Source organism: Lates calcarifer, linkage group LG17, assembly GCF_001640805.2.
Source record: "Lates calcarifer isolate ASB-BC8 linkage group LG17, TLL_Latcal_v3, whole genome shotgun sequence".
Lineage (NCBI taxonomy): Eukaryota > Metazoa > Chordata > Actinopteri > Centropomidae > Lates > Lates calcarifer.
Genome location: NC_066849.1, coordinates 16769191 through 16791364, shown reverse-complemented (window position 1 = coordinate 16791364; position 22174 = coordinate 16769191). Strand labels below are relative to the sequence as shown.

The following is a 22174-nucleotide window of genomic DNA, read 5'->3' as shown; positions in this document are numbered from 1 at the left end:
AACCCATATTTGATGTTTGATGTTTGAACTTGATTTGCTTACTTTTTCAGTGTATCGTTTACAGTTGTGGATGCAAATATTACGTTTTTGTTGACAGAATTTTGCCTGATATTAAAGTGTTGGGACTGCAAAGTAATATGTTGACATATAATATGACAAAAGCTGACATCAGCTCAGGCACTAGATTCAGTAATTTGCAAATGAAAAACACATGACTAATATGAATGTATCTTTTTTTTTTATTTGGCATCTGGATGTCTATTGAGAAGATTATCGTGTTTGTCTTGTTTACAAGTACAAAACGGTGTACAACTATAACTTGGAGTCAGTTTTATGAAAGTCCAAACTTTCCAGATTTAGGGCTAAATTCAATCAAAGATACTAAGGAGTATGGCAGAGCTTGGCTTTTATATCTTCCCATGTTTGTGCTGATTGAGTTGTGAAGGGCTAGATTACCTGCCATTCATTGATTCTTTTGACTTTGCATGACTCCCTTGGTTGAATTCAGCACCTTGCTTATATAAATAAAGCAGAAGGTAAAGAACAAGGTATTGTTATAATGCAATTATTAGTACTGTGATGACTCAGCTCATGAGCTATGGCGTTTTTTCTGCTATTGTTGGCTTGCCTGTATTGTCATTGGCTGCGTGGTGTGCCATCATCGGTCGTGACGTTGTGGGAAGAGCGCAGAGAGGCGGAGAAACGAAGTCGGGGAAACAGATTAAAAACCAAGGCTGGTGCCCCTGCCTCGGTTTGTCAGTACTGCGAGAAAACTTAATTACCGAAAGAGCCTGCATGCTAAAACAGGCTTTGAAGCTGCTTTTTTTGTCTAACACGAGGGAGGCTCGACGCTGAACACACCGGCGGCGCGAAGGTAAGGCTAAGGAGCGAACTAGCTAACGACTAGCGTTAGCATGGACGAGCGTTAGCATTAGCCTTCTCTTTTAATGACGGTTGTGTTTCCGTGACTGAGGCGTCCCTTACATGAGTTGTGGACTCCCCAACGTGGACGGGTGAAAACACAAGGAGCTCTTGATAGTCTATATAAATCGATGTTGTAATTGTTTACAGTCACTTTATCGACATTTTGCGTCTCTTTTAAATTTTGTCTTCCACCCTGGTCATTTTAACTTAGTTTGTCGTGTCAAGCCCTTTGACGAAAACCCAAGTTTTTGATAACTTTTAATCACAAACAGTATACTGACTTGTTTCATGTCGATATGATTATATCTCCGGGAGATGTCGTTCAAATACAATGTCCCTAAATGGCGAAACATGAGCAAAATGTGTGTATTAAAGTCAAAATGGCTGACTGTCGTTGAATGTTTCCAGGGAGCGCTGTAGAGCCATTTTGCACTGCCCATGCATGCGACCCCTAAATTACATACATTTTCACAAGTTTCGTGAGTTTTTGAGAAATTTTTGGCCCTCAAAAAGGACGATAATAATAATAACGATGAGCGCAACTGCCAATAGGGCATTCACACTCTTCCATTCTTGGCCCCTAATAAGAAAAGTAATATAAAAATAATATATAAGTAAACTAATATTAGAGGTAACAGTAAAAGTAGTAAGTAATAGTCATCCAAAATAGAAGTAAATATGTCACATTATAGTATGACATGAAAAATGTCACATTATAGTATGTGGTCAAAAATGTTAAAGTGTAGTAAGGCTTAAAAAAGTCAAAAATGTCATAGTCTAGTAAGGCATAAAACAACATAGTATAGTTAGACATATTTTTTTTGTTAAATGTTCTGTTTTGTCCACAACTCGCAGAGGAGTGCGAAAGTCACAGTGATAGCGTTTCACATTTTGATGGCATCACCTGTGTTCAGAGAGTATACTAAGGCATAAAAATGTAAAATGTTAATTGTTAAGGATCAGTCAAGATGGGATTGAAAAATATCTTCAGTGTTATTGTACATGATCAGAAATTCTTAATTATTTGTATGTGCTAGACATACTAGACCACACTGTACAAAACAATATCAGGTCTACAAATAAAATATTGGAGTGAGTTGTTCATAAGTGTGTTAATTTTAACTGTCAAACAGTGGGGGGTTTTAAAAATATCTTCACAGTGTATAACGACCAGTTCTACATCCATTTACTTACATTTTTTTCACATAAGCTGCTGTTAAGACCTTTGTAAATTGAGTTGTTATTCATTAATGAACACAACAAAGACATTTTAAATATGTGTTAATAAGAAGAAGGTTGAAATGTGAAATGATTCTGTGTGTGACCGTCTGTGGTGGAAGAAATACTCAAACTTTTTATTGAAGTATAACAAACAAATTAATCCTGCATTCAAAAATTGACTTAACCGATGTGCTCATTATTGTTGTGCAGTTCACAGTAACATACATGATTGCATGACAGTCAACTGTTCATTTTCTGAAACAGCCATCTAATGTTTGGAAAATGCTCTGGTTCAGTTGTAATGTTGAATATTTATCTGTGTTTTCATGACTGTTGATGAGGAATAGGTAGTAGTGTATTAATCATTTTCCTTTGTATGTTTCTCTTTGATTTCCAACAGGTGTCACCAGAGAGATTGTTGAGACATTGTTGAGGATGACGGAGACATTGTCCACGATCAGAGACATTGTCCATGACTCGCACAGACATGTGCAAAAGTCTGGCATTGCCCGGATTCAGAGAGACATTATCGATGATCACAGAGACACAGCCTATGATCTCAGAGACGTAGTCCATGATCGCAGAGAGTCTGCATACAATAAAGGAGTTCTTTGAGACCAGGACAGAGGCCTCTAGGTAATTCACAGACAGCTTTACATCAACTGTCCAACACAGAGCACTGACATTAAATTGTTCATTTTCAGTATTCAGTATATCAGAAAAGTGTAATAATAGAAGTAATCTGCAGTATAAAAATAATGCATAAATAATCTGTATTAATAGAAATGATGTAAATGTAATGAGCAATATCAGAAGTAAGTAAGTTGTACAAAGTAATCTGTCATGAGATGTATTTGGCAACAGTAAAAGTTATCTGTAAATTTAGAAGTAATATGTAATAAGAAAAGTAATATGCAATGGTAAAAGTAATCTGATATTAGAGGTAACAATAAAAGTGATCTGTAAAATAAAAGCAATGCATAAGTAATAGTAATCAAAAATGGAAGTAGAAAAGTCACATTATACTAAAGTGACAAATAAAAGTCGTAGTAAGGCGTCAAAAATTGTCAAAAAATGTCATTGTATAATAAGGCATAGAATTGTTTTGTTAAATGTTCTTAAATGTCTCTCAAATGTCAGAGTTAAACAAAAACCATGTAACAGAAGTACTAACATCAAAAAAGTGTAGAAATAGAAGTAATCTGCAACATAAAAATAATCTAAGTAATGTATTAGTAATCTGTATTAATAGAATGCAATTTAGAAGTAATTAGTCATATCAGAAGAAAGATGTAATAGTTATCTGTATTATAAAAGAAGGTTGCAGTAATTGAATGTTGTTTGCATCACTAAAAGTTATCTGTAAATTTAGAAATAATATGGGATATGAAAGTAATGGTAAAAGTAATTTAATATCCAAGGTTATACTAAAAGTAATCAGTAATATAAAAGTGATGCAGAAGTAATTGTAATCTAACATAAAGGTGCAAATGTCACAGTATAGTAAGGTGTCAAAAAAAAGAAAAAAGGCATAACGTAGTAAAATATCATGAATGTAAAAACAATGTCATAGTAAGACATCCAAAACCATCAAAATATGCATAGTATAGTACGGTGTAAAAAAAAAAACTTCCAAAAATGTCACGGTATAGTAAGGCTTCAAAAACTGTCAAAAAATGCTATAGTAAGGTGCCACAAAATGTCTCAGTAGAGTAAGGTGTTGAAAACCATCAAAAAATATCATAGTATAGCAAGGCATCAAAACATGTCAAAAATGTCATATGTCGATGTCATATATAGTTGTGGAAGAAATACTCTGACTTTTCACTGAAGAATAATAACACAAGGTTAAATCCTGCATTCAAAAATGTACTTAACTGATAGTGTTTATTATTGTTGTGCAGTTCGCAGTAACATACTTGATTGTTTCAGTGATTAGTTGATAGACACAAAATTAATAACAATTTTACTTTTTCCCAAATATTTGTTGTTGTTAGTGCTTCAGGAGACGATGACAGTCAACTGTTCATTTTCTGAAACAGCCCTCTAATGTTTGTTAAATGTTCTGGTTCAGCTGTAATGTTGAATATTTATCTATGTTTTTATGATTAAACTGTTGATGAGGAATAGGTAGCAGTGTATTGATCATTTTCCTTTTTTATGTTTCTCTTTGCCTTCCTCCAGGTGTCACCACTTCATCCACGACATCATCCACGATCGCAGAGACATGGTCCATGATCGGAGAGACATTGTTGAGGATGAGGGAGACATCGTCCACGATCAGGGACATTGTCCGTGATCACAGAGACCTTGTCAAAGATGAGAGAGACGTTGTCCGTGATCAGAGACATTGTCCGTGCTTCGTAGAGACCTTGCGATAGAATCGGCGGAGACGGGGGTCACCGATTTGACGGCACTGCCCGCGATCAGGGACATTGTTAATGATCACAGAGACACCGTCGATGATCTCAGAGACATCGTCCACGATCACAATGACACAGGCCATGATCGCAGAGACTTTGTCCATAATCTCAGAGACATTGTCTGCGATCACAGACGTAGTCCACGATCACAGAGAGTCTTCGTACAATGAAGAAGTTCTTTGAGACCAGGACAGAGGCCTCCAGGTAATTCACAAACAGCTTTACATCAACTGTTCAACACAGAGCACTGACATTAAACTTTTTGTCAAAAAATAGATTTAACCCATTAGTGAAGTTTATTTACATAGTTCATGTCAGAGCAGTTCAAAGTCATTCAGTTATAAAAATATAATTATAAAAGAAAGAAACACTTGAAATGTCTCTCAAATGTCAGAATTAAACAAAAACCATGTAACAGAAGTACTAACATCAAAAAAGTGTAGAAATAGAAGTAATCTGCAACATAAAAATAATCTAAGTAATGTATTAGTAATCTGTATTAATAGAATGCAATTTAGAAGTAATTAATCATATCAGAAGAAAGATGTAATAGTTATCTGTATTATAAAAGAAGGTTGCAGTAATTGAATGTTGTTTGCATCACTAAAAGTTATCTGTAAATTTAGAAATAATATGGGATATGAAAGTAATGGTAAAAGTAATTTAATATCCAAGGTTATACTAAAAGTAATCAGTAATATAAAAGTGATGCAGAAGTAATTGTAATCTAACATAAAGGTGCAAATGTCACAGTATAGTAAGGTGTCAAAAAAAAGAAAAAAGGCATAACATAGTAAAATATCATGAATGTAAAAACAATGTCATAGTAAGACATCCAAAACCATCAAAATATGCATAGTATAGTACGGTGTAAAAAAAAAAAACTTCCAAAAATGTCACGGTATAGTAAGGCTTCAAAAACTGTCAAAAAATGCTATAGTAAGGTGCCACAAAATGTCTCAGTAGAGTAAGGTGTTGAAAACCATCAAAAAATATCATAGTATAGCAAGGCATCAAAACATGTCAAAAATGTCATATGTCGATGTCATATATAGTTGTGGAAGAAATACTCTGACTTTTCACTGAAGAATAATAACACAAGGTTAAATCCTGCATTCAAAAATGTACTTAACTGATAGTGTTTATTATTGTTGTGCAGTTCGCAGTAACATACGTGATTGTTTCAGTGATTAGTTGATAGACACAAAATTAATAACAATTTTACTTTTTCCCAAATATTTGTTGTTGTTAGTGCTTCAGGAGACGATGACAGTCAACTGTTCATTTTCTGAAACAGCCCTCTAATGTTTGTTAAATGTTCTGGTTCAGCTGTAATGTTGAATATTTATCTATGTTTTTATGATTAAACTGTTGATGAGGAATAGGTAGCAGTGTATTGATCATTTTCCTTTTTTATGTTTCTCTTTGCCTTCCTCCAGGTGTCACCACTTCATCCACGACATCATCCACGATCGCAGAGACATGGTCCATGATCGGAGAGACATTGTTGAGGATGAGGGAGACATCGTCCACGATCAGGGACATTGTCCGTGATCACAGAGACCTTGTCAAAGATGAGAGAGACGTTGTCCGTGATCAGAGACATTGTCCGTGCTTCGTAGAGACCTTGCGATAGAATCGGCGGAGACGGGGGTCACCGATTTGACGGCACTGCCCGCGATCAGGGACATTGTTAATGATCACAGAGACACCGTCGATGATCTCAGAGACATCGTCCACGATCACAATGACACAGGCCATGATCGCAGAGACTTTGTCCATAATCTCAGAGACATTGTCTGCGATCACAGACGTAGTCCACGATCACAGAGAGTCTTCGTACAATGAAGAAGTTCTTTGAGACCAGGACAGAGGCCTCCAGGTAATTCACAAACAGCTTTACATCAACTGTTCAACACAGAGCACTGACATTAAACTTTTTGTCAAAAAATAGATTTAACCCATTAGTGAAGTTTATTTACATAGTTCATGTCAGAGCAGTTCAAAGTCATTCAGTTATAAAAATATAATTATAAAAGAAAGAAACACTTGAAATGTCTCTCAAATGTCAGAATTAAACAAAAACCATGTAACAGAAGTACTAACATCAAAAAAGTGTAGAAATAGAAGTAATCTGCAACATAAAAATAATCTAAGTAATGTATTAGTAATCTGTATTAATAGAATGCAATTTAGAAGTAATTAATCATATCAGAAGAAAGATGTAATAGTTATCTGTATTATAAAAGAAGGTTGCAGTAATTGAATGTTGTTTGCATCACTAAAAGTTATCTGTAAATTTAGAAATAATATGGGATATGAAAGTAATGGTAAAAGTAATCTAATATCCAAGGTTATACTAAAAGTAATCAGTAATATAAAAGTGATGCAGAAGTAATTGTAATCTAACATAAAGGTGAAAATGTCACAGTATAGTAAGGTGTCAAAAAAAAGAAAAAAGGCATAACGTAGTAAATTATCATGAATGTAAAAACAATGTCATAGTAAGACATCCAAAACCATCAAAATATGTATAGTATAGTACGGTGTAAAAAAAAAACTTCCAAAAATGTCACGGTATAGTAAGGCTTCAAAAACTGTCAAAAAATGCTATAGTAAGGTGCCACAAAATGTCTCAGTAGAGTAAGGTGTTGAAAACCATCAAAAAATATCATAGTATAGCAAGGCATCAAAACATGTCAAAAATGTCATATGTCGATGTCATATATAGTTGTGGAAGAAATACTCTGACTTTTCACTGAAGAATAATAACACAAGGTTAAATCCTGCATTCAAAAATGTACTTAACTGATAGTGTTTATTATTGTTGTGCAGTTCGCAGTAACATACGTGATTGTTTCAGTGATTAGTTGATAGACACAAAATTAATAACAATTTTACTTTTTCCCAAATATTTGTTGTTGTTAGTGCTTCAGGAGATGATGACAGTCAACTGTTCATTTTCTGAAACAGCCCTCTAATGTTTGTTAAATGTTCTGGTTCAGCTGTAATGTTGAATATTTATCTATGTTTTTATGATTAAACTGTTGATGAGGAATAGGTAGCAGTGTATTGATCATTTTCCTTTTTTATGTTTCTCTTTGCCTTCTTCCAGGTGTCACCACTTCATCCACGACATCGTCCACGATCGCAGAGACATGGTCCATGATCGGAGAGACATTGTTGAGGATGAGGGAGACATCGTCCACGATCAGGGACATTGTCCGTGATCACAGAGACCTTGTCAAAGATGAGAGAGACGTTGTCCGTGATCAGAGACATTGTCCGTGCTTCGTAGAGACCTTGCAATAGAATCGGCGGAGACGGGGGTCACCGATTTGACGGCACTGCCCGCGATCAGGGACATTGTTAATGATCACAGAGACACCGTCGATGATCTCAGAGACATCGTCCACGATCACAATGACACAGGCCATGATCGCAGAGACTTTGTCCATAATCTCAGAGACATTGTCTGCGATCACAGACGTAGTCCACGATCACAGAGAGTCTTCGTACAATGAAGAAGTTCTTTGAGACCAGGACAGAGGCCTCCAGGTAATTCACAAACAGCTTTACATCAACTGTTCAACACAGAGCACTGACATTAAACTTTTTGTCAAAAAATAGATTTAACCCATTAGTAAAGTTTATTTACATAGTTCATGTCAGAGCAGTTCAAAGTCATTCAGTTATAAAAATATAATTATGAAAGAAAGAAACACTTGAAATGTCTCTCAAATGTCAGAGTTAAACAAAAACCATGTAACAGAAGTACTAACATCAAAAAAGTGTAGAAATAGAAGTAATCTGCAACATAAAAATAATCTAAGTAATGTATTAGTAATCTGTATTAATAGAATGCAATTTAGAAGTAATTAGTCATATCAGAAGAAAGATGTAATAGTTATCTGTATTATAAAAGAAGGTTGCAGTAATTGAATGTTGTTTGCATCACTAAAAGTTATCTGTAAATTTAGAAATAATATGGGATATGAAAGTAATGGTAAAAGTAATCTAATATCCAAGGTTATACTAAAAGTAATCAGTAATATAAAAGTGATGCAGAAGTAATTGTAATCTAACATAAAGGTGAAAATGTCACAGTATAGTAAGGTGTCAAAAAAAAGAAAAAAGGCATAACGTAGTAAAATATCATGAATGTAAAAACAATGTCATAGTAAGACATCCAAAACCATCAAAATATGCATAGTATAGTACGGTGTAAAAAAAAAAACTTCCAAAAATGTCACGGTATAGTAAGGCTTCAAAAACTGTCAAAAAATGCTATAGTAAGGTGCCACAAAATGTCTCAGTAGAGTAAGGTGTTGAAAACCATCAAAAAATATCATAGTATAGCAAGGCATCAAAACATGTCAAAAATGTCATATGTCGATGTCATATATAGTTGTGGAAGAAATACTCTGACTTTTCACTGAAGAATAATAACACAAGGTTAAATCCTGCATTCAAAAATGTACTTAACTGATAGTGTTTATTATTGTTGTGCAGTTCGCAGTAACATACGTGATTGTTTCAGTGATTAGTTGATAGACACAAAATTAATAACAATTTTACTTTTTCCCAAATATTTGTTGTTGTTAGTGCTTCAGGAGATGATGACAGTCAACTGTTCATTTTCTGAAACAGCCCTCTAATGTTTGTTAAATGTTCTGGTTCAGCTGTAATGTTGAATATTTATCTATGTTTTTATGATTAAACTGTTGATGAGGAATAGGTAGCAGTGTATTGATCATTTTCCTTTTTTATGTTTCTCTTTGCCTTCCTCCAGGTGTCACCACTTCACCCACGACATCGTCCACGATCGCAGAGACATGGTCCATGATCGGAGAGACATTGTTGAGGATGAGGGAGACATCGTCCACGATCAGGGACATTGTCCGTGATCACAGAGACCTTGTCAAAGATGAGAGAGACGTTGTCCGTGATCAGAGACATTGTCCGTGCTTCGTAGAGACCTTGCGATAGAATCGGCGGAGACGGGGGTCACCGATTTGACGGCACTGCCCGCGATCAGGGACATTGTTAATGATCACAGAGACACCGTCGATGATCTCAGAGACATCGTCCACGATCACAATGACACAGGCCATGATCGCAGAGACTTTGTCCATAATCTCAGAGACATTGTCTGCGATCACAGACGTAGTCCACGATCACAGAGAGTCTTCGTACAATGAAGAAGTTCTTTGAGACCAGGACAGAGGCCTCCAGGTAATTCACAAACAGCTTTACATCAACTGTCCAACACAGAGCACTGACATTAAACTTTTTGTCAAAAAATAGATTTAACCCATTAGTGAAGTTTATTTACATAGTTCATGTCAGAGCAGTTCAAAGTCATTCAGTTATAAAAATATAATTATGAAAGAAAGAAACACTTGAAATGTCTCTCAAATGTCAGAGTTAAACAAAAACCATGTAACAGAAGTACTAACATCAAAAAAGTGTAGAAATAGAAGTAATCTGCAACATAAAAATAATCTAAGTAATGTATTAGTAATCTGTATTAATAGAATGCAATTTAGAAGTAATTAGTCATATCAGAAGAAAGATGTAATAGTTATCTGTATTATAAAAGAAGGTTGCAGTAATTGAATGTTGTTTGCATCACTAAAAGTTATCTGTAAATTTAGAAATAATATGGGATATGAAAGTAATGGTAAAAGTAATCTAATATCCAAGGTTATACTAAAAGTAATCAGTAATATAAAAGTGATGCAGAAGTAATTGTTATCTAACATAAAGGTGAAAATGTCACAGTATAGTAAGGCGTCAAAAATCGTCAAAAAATGTAATGATATAGTAAGGGGTCAAAAACCATCAAAAAATGCCATAGTACAGTAGTGTGTCAAAAACGGTCAAAAAATGTGATACTATAGTAAGCCATGAAAAATAGCCAAAAACATTTTATAGTATAGTAAGACATTAAAAACGGTCACAAAATGTCATAGTAAGCTGTGTTCGAAACCGCATACTAACGTACTGCCTACTACATACTGCCTATTACATACTCAAACAGTACTGTATACTGCCTACTAAATGATTGAATTTAAGTAGCTGGCCGTTCACACTGAAGCATACTACCAGTATCCCAGAATGCATTTCACACCACCGGCGGCAACAGCAACAACTGGCGGCGATTTAAAGCAAAGATTTTTCACATTTATTGATCATTTTTCTGTCCCTTTAGTACATTGATTATTTTTTTAGGTAACAATAGTGCCATATAGATTTCTAATTTGTATTCAGTTTGTGTTATAAACTCCTGTTTATAAATCTGCTCCGAAGTTTTCGGAGTTCTGGGGAGATGCCGCTGCCTTGTTTACCGGCGTTATCCTGGGTCCGAGGCTTCAGTTATACCTCTCAGCCACCTGCTGTCACTCACAGCAGGGAGACAACGGAGGCGACCGGCTCGTCATCTGCAGTATATTATCCAGATATACATCAATTCTGGATTTCCCTCAGAAGTATTAACACACAATCAAGTTTCAATCAGATTGCTAGCTCCCCGTAAATTAATGTGATGTGAACTGCTAAGACTGGGGGAAAGTAATAAAAAAGAAAGAAAAGAAAAAGGTCTCTTTCATTAAAATCAGTTATTATTATTATGATTCATATATATTGCTTATAAGAAGGTCTGTCACTGTATGCAGTCTGACGGAACACAATGCATTGTGGGGCAATTGAGTATATCCAGTAAGCTCACGGTGCATACTCTGAAATTCTTGCCGATTTAGTATACATCCAAGCATTTCTCGCGTACACAAAATTTGCATACTATGAACACACTACATGCTAACTTTGACATCAGACTTAGTATGAATAGTACGTTAGTATGTGGTTTCAAAAACAGCCATAGTCTAATAAGGCATGAAAAATGGCCAAAAAATGTAATGATATAGTAAGGCATGAAAAACCATCAAAAAATGTCACAGTACAGTTAGGCGTCAAAAACCATCAAAAAATGCCATAGTATAGTAATGTGTCAAAAATGGTCAAAAAATGTGATACTATAGTAAGCCATGAAAAATGGTCAAAAAATGTCATAATAAGGCGTCAAAAACCGTCAAAAAATGTCACAGTACAGTTAGGCGTCAAAAATGTCATACTATAATAAGCCATGAAAAATAGCCAAAAAAAGGGTCATAGTATAGTAAGACATTAAACATGGTCACAAAATGTCATAGTATAATAAGGTGTCAAAAATGGTCAGAAAATGTAATAATATAGTAAGGCATGAAAAACCATTGAAAAACATCATAGTATAGTAAGGCATCAAAAACCACTAAAAAATGTCATATTACAGTGAGCCATCCAAAATGGTCATAAAATGTCATAAAAGGAATGAAAAATGGTCAAAAAATGTCATAGTATAATAAGGTGTCAAAAACAGTCAAAAAATGTAATGATATAGTAAGGCATGAAAAACCATCAAAAAATGTCACAGTACAGTTAGGCGTCAAAAATGGTCATTAAATGTCATAGCATGGTAAGGTGTCAAAAACCATCAAAAAATGTCATAGTACAGTTAGGCGTCAAAAATGGTCGAAAAATGTCATAGTATAATGTGTCAAAAATGGTCAAAAAATGTGATACTATAGTAAGCCATGAAAAATGGTCAAAAAATGTCATAGTATAATAAGGTGTCAAAAAACGTCAAAAAATGTAATGATATAGTAAGGTTTCAAAAATGGTCAAAAAATGTGATACTATAGTAAGCCATGAAAAATAGCATAAAACACTATGAAACATGTCATAGTGTAGTAAGACATTAAAAATGGTCACAAAATGTCATACTATAATTAGGCATCAAAAAATGTCACAGTACAGTTGAGCGTCAAAAATGGTCAAAAAATGTCATAGTGTAGTAAGGCATGAAAAATGGTCACAAAATGTCACAGTACAGTTAAGCGTCAAAAAAATGTCATGATATAGTAAGGTGTCAAAAACCATCAAAAAAATGCCATAGTATAGTAATGTGTCAAAAATGGTCAAAAAATGTGATACTATAGTAAGCCATAAAAAATAACCAAAAAAATGTCATAGTACAGTTAGGTGTCAAAAATGGTCAAAAAATGTCATAGTATAATAAGGCGTCAAAAAATGTAATGATATAGTAAGGCATGAAAAACCATCAAAAAATGTCACAGTACAGTTAGGCGTCAAAAATGGTCAAAAAATGTCATACTACAGTAAGCCATGGAAAATAACCAAAAAAAAGGTCATAGCAACAAAATGTCATAGTATAATAAGAAAAAACCATCAACAAATGTAATAATATAGTAAGGCATGAAAAACCATCAAAAATGTCATATTATAGTGAACCATCCAAAATGGTCATTAAATGTCATAGCATGGTAAGGTGTCAAAAATGGTCAAAAAATGTCATAGTACAGTTAGGCGTCAAAAATGGTCAAAAAATGTCATAGTATAATAAGGTGTCAAAAAATGTCAAAAAATGTGATACTATAGTAAGCCATAAAAAATAACCAAAAAAATGTCATAGTATAGTTAGGTGTCAAAAATGGTCAAAAAATGTCATAGTATAATAAGGCGTCAAAAAATGTAATGATATAGTAAGGCATGAAAAACCATCAAAAAATGTCACAGTACAGTTAGGCGTCAAAAATGGCCAAAAAATGTCATAGCCAAAAACATGTCATAGTGTAGTAAGGCATGAAAAATGGTCACAAAATGTCACAGTACAGTTAAGCGTCAAAAATTGTCAAAAAAATGTCATGATATAGTAAGGTGTCAAAAACCATCAAAAAATGCCATAGTAATGTGTCAAAAATGGTCAAAAAACGTGATACTATAGTAAGCCATGAAAAATAACCAAAAAAATGTCATAGTACAGTTAGGCGTCAAAAATGGTCAAAAAATGTCATAGTATAATAAGGTGTCAAAAAATGTCAAAAAATGTAATGATATAGTGTCAAAAACCATCAAAAAATGCCATAGTATAGTAATGTGTCAAAAATGGTCAAAAAATGTCATACTACAGTAAGCCATGGAAAATAACCAAAAAAAAGGTCATAGCAACAAAATGTCATAGTATAATAAGAAAAAACCATCAACAAATGTAATAATATAGTAAGGTGTCAAAAACCATCAAAAAATGTCATAGTACAGTTAGGCGTCAAAAATGGTCAAAAAATGTGATACTATAGTAGGCCATGAAAAATGGTCAAAAAACGTCAAAAAATGTAATGATATAGTAAGGTGTCAAAAATGGTCAAAAAATGTGATACTATAGTAAGCCATGAAAAATAGCATAAAACACTATGAAACATGTCATAGTGTAGTAAGACATTAAAAATGGTCACAAAATGTCATACTATAATTAGGCATCAAAAAATGTCACAGTACAGTTGAGCGTCAAAAATGGTCAAAAAATGTCATAGTGTAGTAAGGCATGAAAAATGGTCACAAAATGTCACAGTACAGTTAGGCGTCAAAAATGGACAAAAAATGTCATAGCCAAAAACATGTCATAGTGTAGTAAGGCATGAAAAATGGTCACAAAATGTCACAGTACAGTTAAGCGTCAAAAAAATGTCATGATATAGTAAGGTGTCAAAAACCATCAAAAAAATGCCATAGTATAGTAATGTGTCAAAAATGGTCAAAAAATGTGATACTATAGTAAGCCATAAAAAATAACCAAAAAAATGTCATAGTACAGTTAGGTGTCAAAAATGGTCAAAAAATGTCATAGTATAATAAGGCGTCAAAAAATGTAATGATATAGTTAGGCATGAAAAACCATCAAAAAATGTCACAGTACAGTTAGGCGTCAAAAATGGTCAAAAAATGTCATACTACAGTAAGCCATGGAAAATAACCAAAAAAAAGGTCATAGCAACAAAATGTCATAGTATAATAAGAAAAAACCATCAACAAATGTAATAATATAGTAAGGCATGAAAAACCATCAAAAATGTCATATTATAGTGAACCATCCAAAATGGTCATTAAATGTCATAGCATGGTAAGGTGTCAAAAATGGTCAAAAAATGTCATAGTACAGTTAGGCGTCAAAAATGGTCAAAAAATGTCATAGTATAATAAGGTGTCAAAAAATGTCAAAAAATGTGATACTATAGTAAGCCATAAAAAATAACCAAAAAAATGTCATAGTATAGTTAGGTGTCAAAAATGGTCAAAAAATGTCATAGTATAATAAGGCGTCAAAAAATGTAATGATATAGTAAGGCATGAAAAACCATCAAAAAATGTCACAGTACAGTTAGGCGTCAAAAATGGCCAAAAAATGTCATAGCCAAAAACATGTCATAGTGTAGTAAGGCATGAAAAATGGTCACAAAATGTCACAGTACAGTTAAGCGTCAAAAATTGTCAAAAAAATGTCATGATATAGTAAGGTGTCAAAAACCATCAAAAAATGCCATAGTAATGTGTCAAAAATGGTCAAAAAACGTGATACTATAGTAAGCCATGAAAAATAACCAAAAAAATGTCATAGTACAGTTAGGCGTCAAAAATGGTCAAAAAATGTCATACTACAGTAAGCCATGGAAAATAACCAAAAAAAAGGTCATAGCAACAAAATGTCATAGTATAATAAGAAAAAACCATCAACAAATGTAATAATATAGTAAGGTGTCAAAAACCATCAAAAAATGTCATAGTACAGTTAGGCGTCAAAAATGGTCAAAAAATGTGATACTATAGTAGGCCATGAAAAATGGTCAAAAAACGTCAAAAAATGTAATGATATAGTAAGGTGTCAAAAATGGTCAAAAAATGTGATACTATAGTAAGCCATGAAAAATAGCATAAAACACTATGAAACATGTCATAGTGTAGTAAGACATTAAAAATGGTCACAAAATGTCATACTATAATTAGGCATCAAAAAATGTCACAGTACAGTTGAGCGTCAAAAATGGTCAAAAAATGTCATAGTGTAGTAAGGCATGAAAAATGGTCACAAAATGTCACAGTACAGTTAGGCGTCAAAAATGGTCAAAAAATGTCATAGTGTAGTAAGGCATGAAAAATGGTCACAAAATGTCATAGTACAGTTAGGCGTCAAAAATGGTCAAAAAATGTCGTAGTATAATAAGGTGTCAAAAAATGTCAAAAAATGTAATGATATAGTGTCAAAAACCATCAAAAAATGCCATAGTATAGTAATGTGTCAAAAATGGTCAAAAAATGTGATACTATAGTAAGCCATGAAAAATAACCAAAAACATGTCATAGTGTAGTAAGACATTAAAAATGGTCACAAAATGTCACAGTATAACTTTTGAGTTGAGTTTCTCTAGTTAATTAATATCACAAAAGTGATTTTGTAATGCAGAAATGCCAAATATTCTCTACTTGCAGCTTGCAATTAAAATGTGTAATTGAGGCTAAAAACTGTAATCTCTTGCTAAAAGCCCTAACCCTAACCTCGGACTAAAAGTGTCTAAAAGCCATAACCTTAACCTCCAGCTACAAGTATCTTAAAAAAAAAAAAAAAAAACTAACTCTAACCCTAATCTCTGGCTAACAACATTAAACAGATCTGCAAAATATTCAGTCTTCAGAAGTATTTATTTGAATAATAATAATCTTTTATCAGACCCACAGCAGGGAAATTCAGTGTTGCAACAGCATTATATAAACAAGACGAACAGTATAACAAGGTCTATGTACACAGCAATAGATTGGATTTGAGTACTGATATTGCACAATTTAAAATACCAAAATGAAAATCTAACCTAATCCACAAACACTGTGTAGTGATGTGAGTGTGTCTGTGGAAAACAAAGCTAAGATGGCTATTTCAAGATAGTTCCTTTGTCTTAAGCAACATGCCATAGTATAGAAAGGCATCAAAAACCAACAAAAATTGTCACAGTATAGTAGGACATAAAACATGTCAGACAATAGTATGTTGTAAAAATGTTTAGATTTACTGATCAGTTTCTGTGATTCATACATGTTCTTGTCTCTGCAGAAGGAGAGGACATCAGCAGCTGAAGACCTGTAGCGGATGAAAGAAAACAGAAGTGTTATGAAGCTGTTGGAAAAAAGACCTCCACCATCTAACTGCTGCAAACAGTGTTTCCTGTTGTTCAAGTGAAAACACTTTTTTCTGTTTTTCTTTACCATCTGTAATGTAGTCATGAGCACATTTTCCACAGACTAAGATGTTCTTATTAAACACCTGTGAGAACGTTCAACTGCTTATGATACAACTTTAAGTAATAATTGTATCACAAAGACGCTTTGTAGACATGTTCGTCTTTGGAAAATGTGTTCATTAACCCTAACTCTAACAAGTGTTTCCTTGTGGTCAAATGTCTATCTTTGCTGTGATTTGTTAAATGTTGTCTGGAATAAAATCAGTAGAAGTTTCTTCCTAAACTTTTGAGTTTCATTTCTCTCTTTTGAAACTCATGGTAAACAAATATATATATATTTATAACATTTTATTTTAAAAAGGAAAATTTTCTGATTCTTATGTTTTAATTTTTAGACTCATTTTTAAACTTTTTGAAAGTATATTTTCTAAGGTTTTATATTTATTTTTCATGGTTTTATATTTAACTTTTAAAAGGTTTTACACTCATTGTTCAGATATTTGTTAAGGGCTTTTAATTTTTTCATACTTACGTTTTAGTTTTTTACTTTTTTAAAGGCCATATACTTGTTTTTTTAGACTTATTAAGGTTTTGTACTTTTTATTGATTTGATAATTATTAGATATTTTTTAAGCCTCTGTTTTTTGTTTTGTTTTTTTAAACAGGTTTCATGCTTAATTCTTTAACAGATTGCTGAAGGTTTTAATATATATTTTTAAAGGTTGAATATTTATAGGTTTTAACCTTATTTATCAAACCTGATTTTTAAGGATTTTTTTTTTAAAGATTTTAAATGTATTTCTTTTAAAGGTTTTATATTTGGTTGAATACAAATTTTTGAAGGTTTCACATTAAATTTTAAAAGGTTTTATACTTAGTTTTTAGACATTTTCTGAGGTTTTATACGTAATATATAAAACTTTTCAATTTATTTATTAAAAGTTTTAAACTATATTATAACCAATTTCTTAAAAGGGTTTCTACACTTACTATTAGTTATACATAGTTTTTAGACATATTCTTTGCAGCTACATTGTTGAAAAATACTAAGTAATACTAATTAAAATAAGAAATAAGATGATAACTTATGGCAGCTTCAATTTGTTGCTGTTTGATCCAGACAAGGTTTTAGTGTCAAACTACAGCTGAGATAATGACAGAGTCAGACTGAAAATAATAAACTAACACTGACCTTCTGATAATGTCTTCATATCAATGGTTAAAGTTTGAATCCTGTGGAGAAAAACACAACAAACTTTAAAGATGTGACTTTTAACACATCAAAATAAAAGCACAGAGAATTTCTGGGTATTGAACTTCAAACTGTCAAAAGATAGAGAAGTAAAGGACACAAAATCTACAAAGAAACCAGAGTGTGGACTAACTGGTTCTAGACTAATCAGAACTAGTCCAAGACTTAAATTTGCTTTATATACAAAGACAGAAGAAGCTGCATTGACTGGAGAACTGACTCCACCAGCTCCTGATATTCACACAACAGCAGAGGATGGAAATGTTTTTTTCTCCAGTCAGTTAACATTTGAACTAAACTTGGTTGATAGAGGTCAAAATGAAGCAAAGTGAAGTTCTTCACATTTTTATGATTTACTGTACTAATGAGAAAGACAGAGAGAGAGGGAAAGGGAGAGGGACAGAGTAAGGGAGAGAAAGTGTGTGTATGTGTGGGGTGGGGGTGGGAGAGATAGAGAAAACACATGAGAGTGAGAGAGAGAGCAAGGAAGCGAGAAGGAGACAGAAAGAATAAGAGAGAGAGTAAAGCGGGGTACACAGCAAAAGATATTCAGGCCGTTAATCAGCCCAAATCCCCTCTCCTGTTCAAAGTAAGCAAAAGCTTGATTATTGGTTGGTTCTAAAGATGGTCTTGTCAGATTTTCCTGTGGTGTGAGGTGTGTTAAGAGTGATTTTAACCTCCCTGATCTGCTCTGAAGATGATCTGAGCTGCCCTAATAAATATCTTCGATCACAAAGGCTGTTGAGAGGAAAGCTGAGCATGCACACTGTGGATTGTCACATGGAACAGAACATAGCCAATCAGGAAGCAAGCTGACGGAAGACGGAAGCACAACAAACAAGAGACATCGTCATCCGCTATGTTTGTTTACTCTAAAATTGTGAGATTTGGAGTTCTGAGAGTCCAGACTCTGGTTGTTGGTGGTGAATCTGTTTGTGTGTGGTGTGCTGTGTTGGTCTTCTCTCTGCACATGATACACTATAAGACCAAATCTCTGAAATCCAACATTATTTGTCATCATGTGTGTGGTCTCTCACATTTTCTATATCAGGTAAGATTTTAAAAATCTTTTAGTGTGTGCCAGACTTAAGAGGGAGAGTGAGAGACAGAAAGAGAGGGAGAGTGGGAGAGAGAGGAGCAAGAGTGAGGGAGAGAGATTGATATAAAGAGAGGGGTGGGGGAGAGTGAGTGAGAGACAGAAGAGAGAAGGAGCAAGAGTGAGGGAGAGGGAGGGAGAGTGAGAAGGAGCAAGAGCCAGGAAGAGAGAGAGAGGAAGAGAGTAAGAAAGAGCAAGAGAGAGGGAGAAGGAGAGAGAGATCTGATGTTTAAATTCTTAACTTTCTTTGAACTGTACATTCATGAACTATGTAAATAAACTTAATAATCATTTATGTCTTTTTGTTACAAATCAAACTATTCAGACTTCAGATTAATTACTGAAGATAAATTAGTGCTCTGTGTTGGACAGTTGATGTAAAGCTGTTTGTGAATTACCTGGAGGACTCAGTCCTGGTTTCAAAGAACTTCTTCATTGTACAAAGACTCTCTGTGATTGTGGACGATGTCTCTGCAACCTCGGACGACGTGGTGACACCTGGAGGAAATAAAAAGAGAAATGTACAAAGGAAAATGATCAGTACACTATGACCTATTCCTCACCAACAGTTTAACCCCAAAACGGCCTTACTCAACATTACAGCTGAACCAGAGGATGTGTGTCTCATAAAATGGGCTGTTTACTGTCACATATGACATCACATCTTTAGGAATCAGAAACAATAAATATTTGGGAAAAATTAACTAGAATGATTATCTTAACTATTAAATTTCTATATTAATGGTCTGTCAACTAATCACTGGAGGAATCGTGTATATTACTGTGAACTGCATAATAAAAACTTTCACTAAAGTACATTTTTGAAAGCAGGGTTTTAACTTGTGTGTTTTTTTTTTGTTTGTTTATTTTTTTTTTGTTATTTTTTGCCTTTATTTATAGGACAGTGAGAGAGAGACAGGAAACAGGGAGAGAGTGGGGGAATGACATGCAGTAAAGGTCCAGCTGGATCGGACTCGAACCGGGGTCCACCTGCTCAGACCACTAGGGCCCACATGGTACGTGCCCTAATCATTCAGCTATGAGGTCGCCCCCAAACTTGTGGTATTTTTAATTATACCTCAGTCCACAAGCAGAAAATTACATCACAACTATTTTGAGTTTTTAAAATTTTTTATAACTAGTACTATTTTCTGACAATTTATAGACATGATTAATCAGTTATTATTATATTCAATACTAAACTCATTAACTACCAAGGACTTAAACAGTAATATGGTTTAAGTACTAACATTAATAATTCAGCTCATCAAAACATATTTTCAGACTGGGTAAGTCTTTAGGACACATACCTCTTTGGTTTGCCAGGTGAGAGGTGGTGTCTCTGTTCAGGCTGCAGCAGCTGAACAAGCAAACCTAGAAAACACTTGAAAAACAAATAACCTCATTAATAAAGAATAGTTCACCTCCAAAACCTGAACACTGTAGAAGAATACTACACTGAAAACCAAACACGAGAACCATGACAAACACAGTTTAATGAATAATGAGTGAATAAATTACCTCATTGATCTCAGAGAGAAAGGCAATTTTTTAATTTTTTTTTATAATAATTAATAGTAATCTAAGCTCGTACATTGTGACCTACTATTGAGACTTATAAACTACTAAAAATATAGTTTTCAAGCTTGTATTTAACACAAGACTGGCCTCAATAAAGTCTCAAATCACTACAAACAAATTTCTAATCAATAATATACACATCAGGGAATCAGTGAATAGCTATGGACAGGTTACTACCACAATGCTACAAAACGATAAATGCAAAAAACAGTCGCAAAATGATCACAGTGAGATGCTTAATTGCCACACTGAAACACAAAATGACCACACAGAAACGTTAAATTTCCTGGAATAGACACAAAACTACAAAGACACAATACAATGCAAAACAACCACAAAGAAGCTGACTAAAAGTAGATGTACAACAACCAACTAGAGACACAAAACGATGCAATACCACAGAAAGACACAAGATGATCACGTCGTGATCAAGAAGCAGCAAAATGTCCGCAGAGTAACTGTAAAGAGATGCAAGTGGAGTTGTAAACGCACAAACTGACAGTTACCACGCTCCACAAGTAGTAGACGCTTTAGTCACGGTAACACAAACACACTTTACCCCAAGCAAATAAAAACGACGCCAAAGAGGAAAAGCCCCAAAAATAATATTAAAAGATAAGGCTAATGCTAACGCACGCCTCTAATGCTAATGCTCGCCACTAATGCTAATGCTAACACCCAGGTATAAAACAGTCAGGTAGTGACGCAAAATGATATAAAATGACCATTATTAGCCACAAACCGGTGACAACGAGCTGATAAACCATCTTAAATGCAGTTAAATGACCAGGATGGCTCACAAAGTGACAAAGAGACGCAAAATTTAACATGAAAACAATCAGGGATTTACACAAATAACTAAAAGCCCATTGTGTTAACGTCCGTCCACGTTGGGGGTTAACGACTCATGTCAGGGACGCTTCAGTGGCAGAAACACAAACACACTCTTACTCACGCGATATAAACGACTGAAAATTGAATTGAACGATATCATTACAAGGTAATGCTAATGCTAACGCTCTCTGGTAATGCTAATGCTAACGCTAGCTGCTAACTGTTTGCCTTACCTTCGTGCCGTAGGTGTGTTCAGCGTCCAGCCTCACTCGTGGTCGACAAAAAAGCAGCTCCAGAGTTTGTTTGAGAATCCAGGCTTCTTTGGTAAGGACATTTTCTCACAGTACTGACAAACTGAGGCAATGGTTCAAACGCTGATTTCAATCTGTTTTCCGGCTTCGTTTCTCCGCCCCTCTGCGCTCCTCCCGTCAGCTAACATTGGAAGAAAACGCTGATTGGCCGGGCCATTCTGGTCCGCCTAGTAACCGCCTCTGATTGGTCTTAAAATACATCCACCATAAAGAAGGAGAGAGGCCTTAGATGTATTATAAGATCTGTCGTTGTAGGGAGATAATTAACAATAATCAATCACAAAAAACAAAAATAAATAACATATCTATCTATCTATCTATGTTCAACTGGGAACAGCCTACTGGCAGATCTGCTCTTCTCCCAGTGCCTGTTGGAGTGGAGTGTCTCTCAGCCACAGAAGCACAAATGT

General features: G+C 34.2%; 2 long non-coding RNA genes across 3 annotated transcripts; one reads left to right on the top strand and one right to left on the bottom strand.

Annotated features, from left to right (window-relative positions):
* Positions 1–615: 615 nt before the first annotated feature.
* On the top strand, positions 616–16934 carry LOC127143498 (uncharacterized). Of its 2 annotated transcripts, none has more exons than XR_007814971.1 (6): positions 616–874; positions 2546–2781; positions 6008–6450; positions 7684–8126; positions 9361–9803; positions 16564–16934. It is a non-coding gene; the product is annotated as an uncharacterized LOC127143498 (long non-coding RNA). The 2 variants fall into 2 exon arrangements; XR_007814970.1 differs by lacking the exon at positions 6008–6450 and adding an exon at positions 4330–4772.
* On the bottom strand, positions 16149–21855 carry LOC108881155 (uncharacterized). Its single transcript, XR_001960586.2, has 5 exons — positions 21687–21855; positions 20349–20422; positions 19437–19536; positions 17883–17923; positions 16149–16590 (listed from the first exon to the last, which is right to left on the bottom strand). It is a non-coding gene; the product is annotated as an uncharacterized LOC108881155 (long non-coding RNA).
* Positions 21856–22174: the final 319 nt, after the last annotated feature.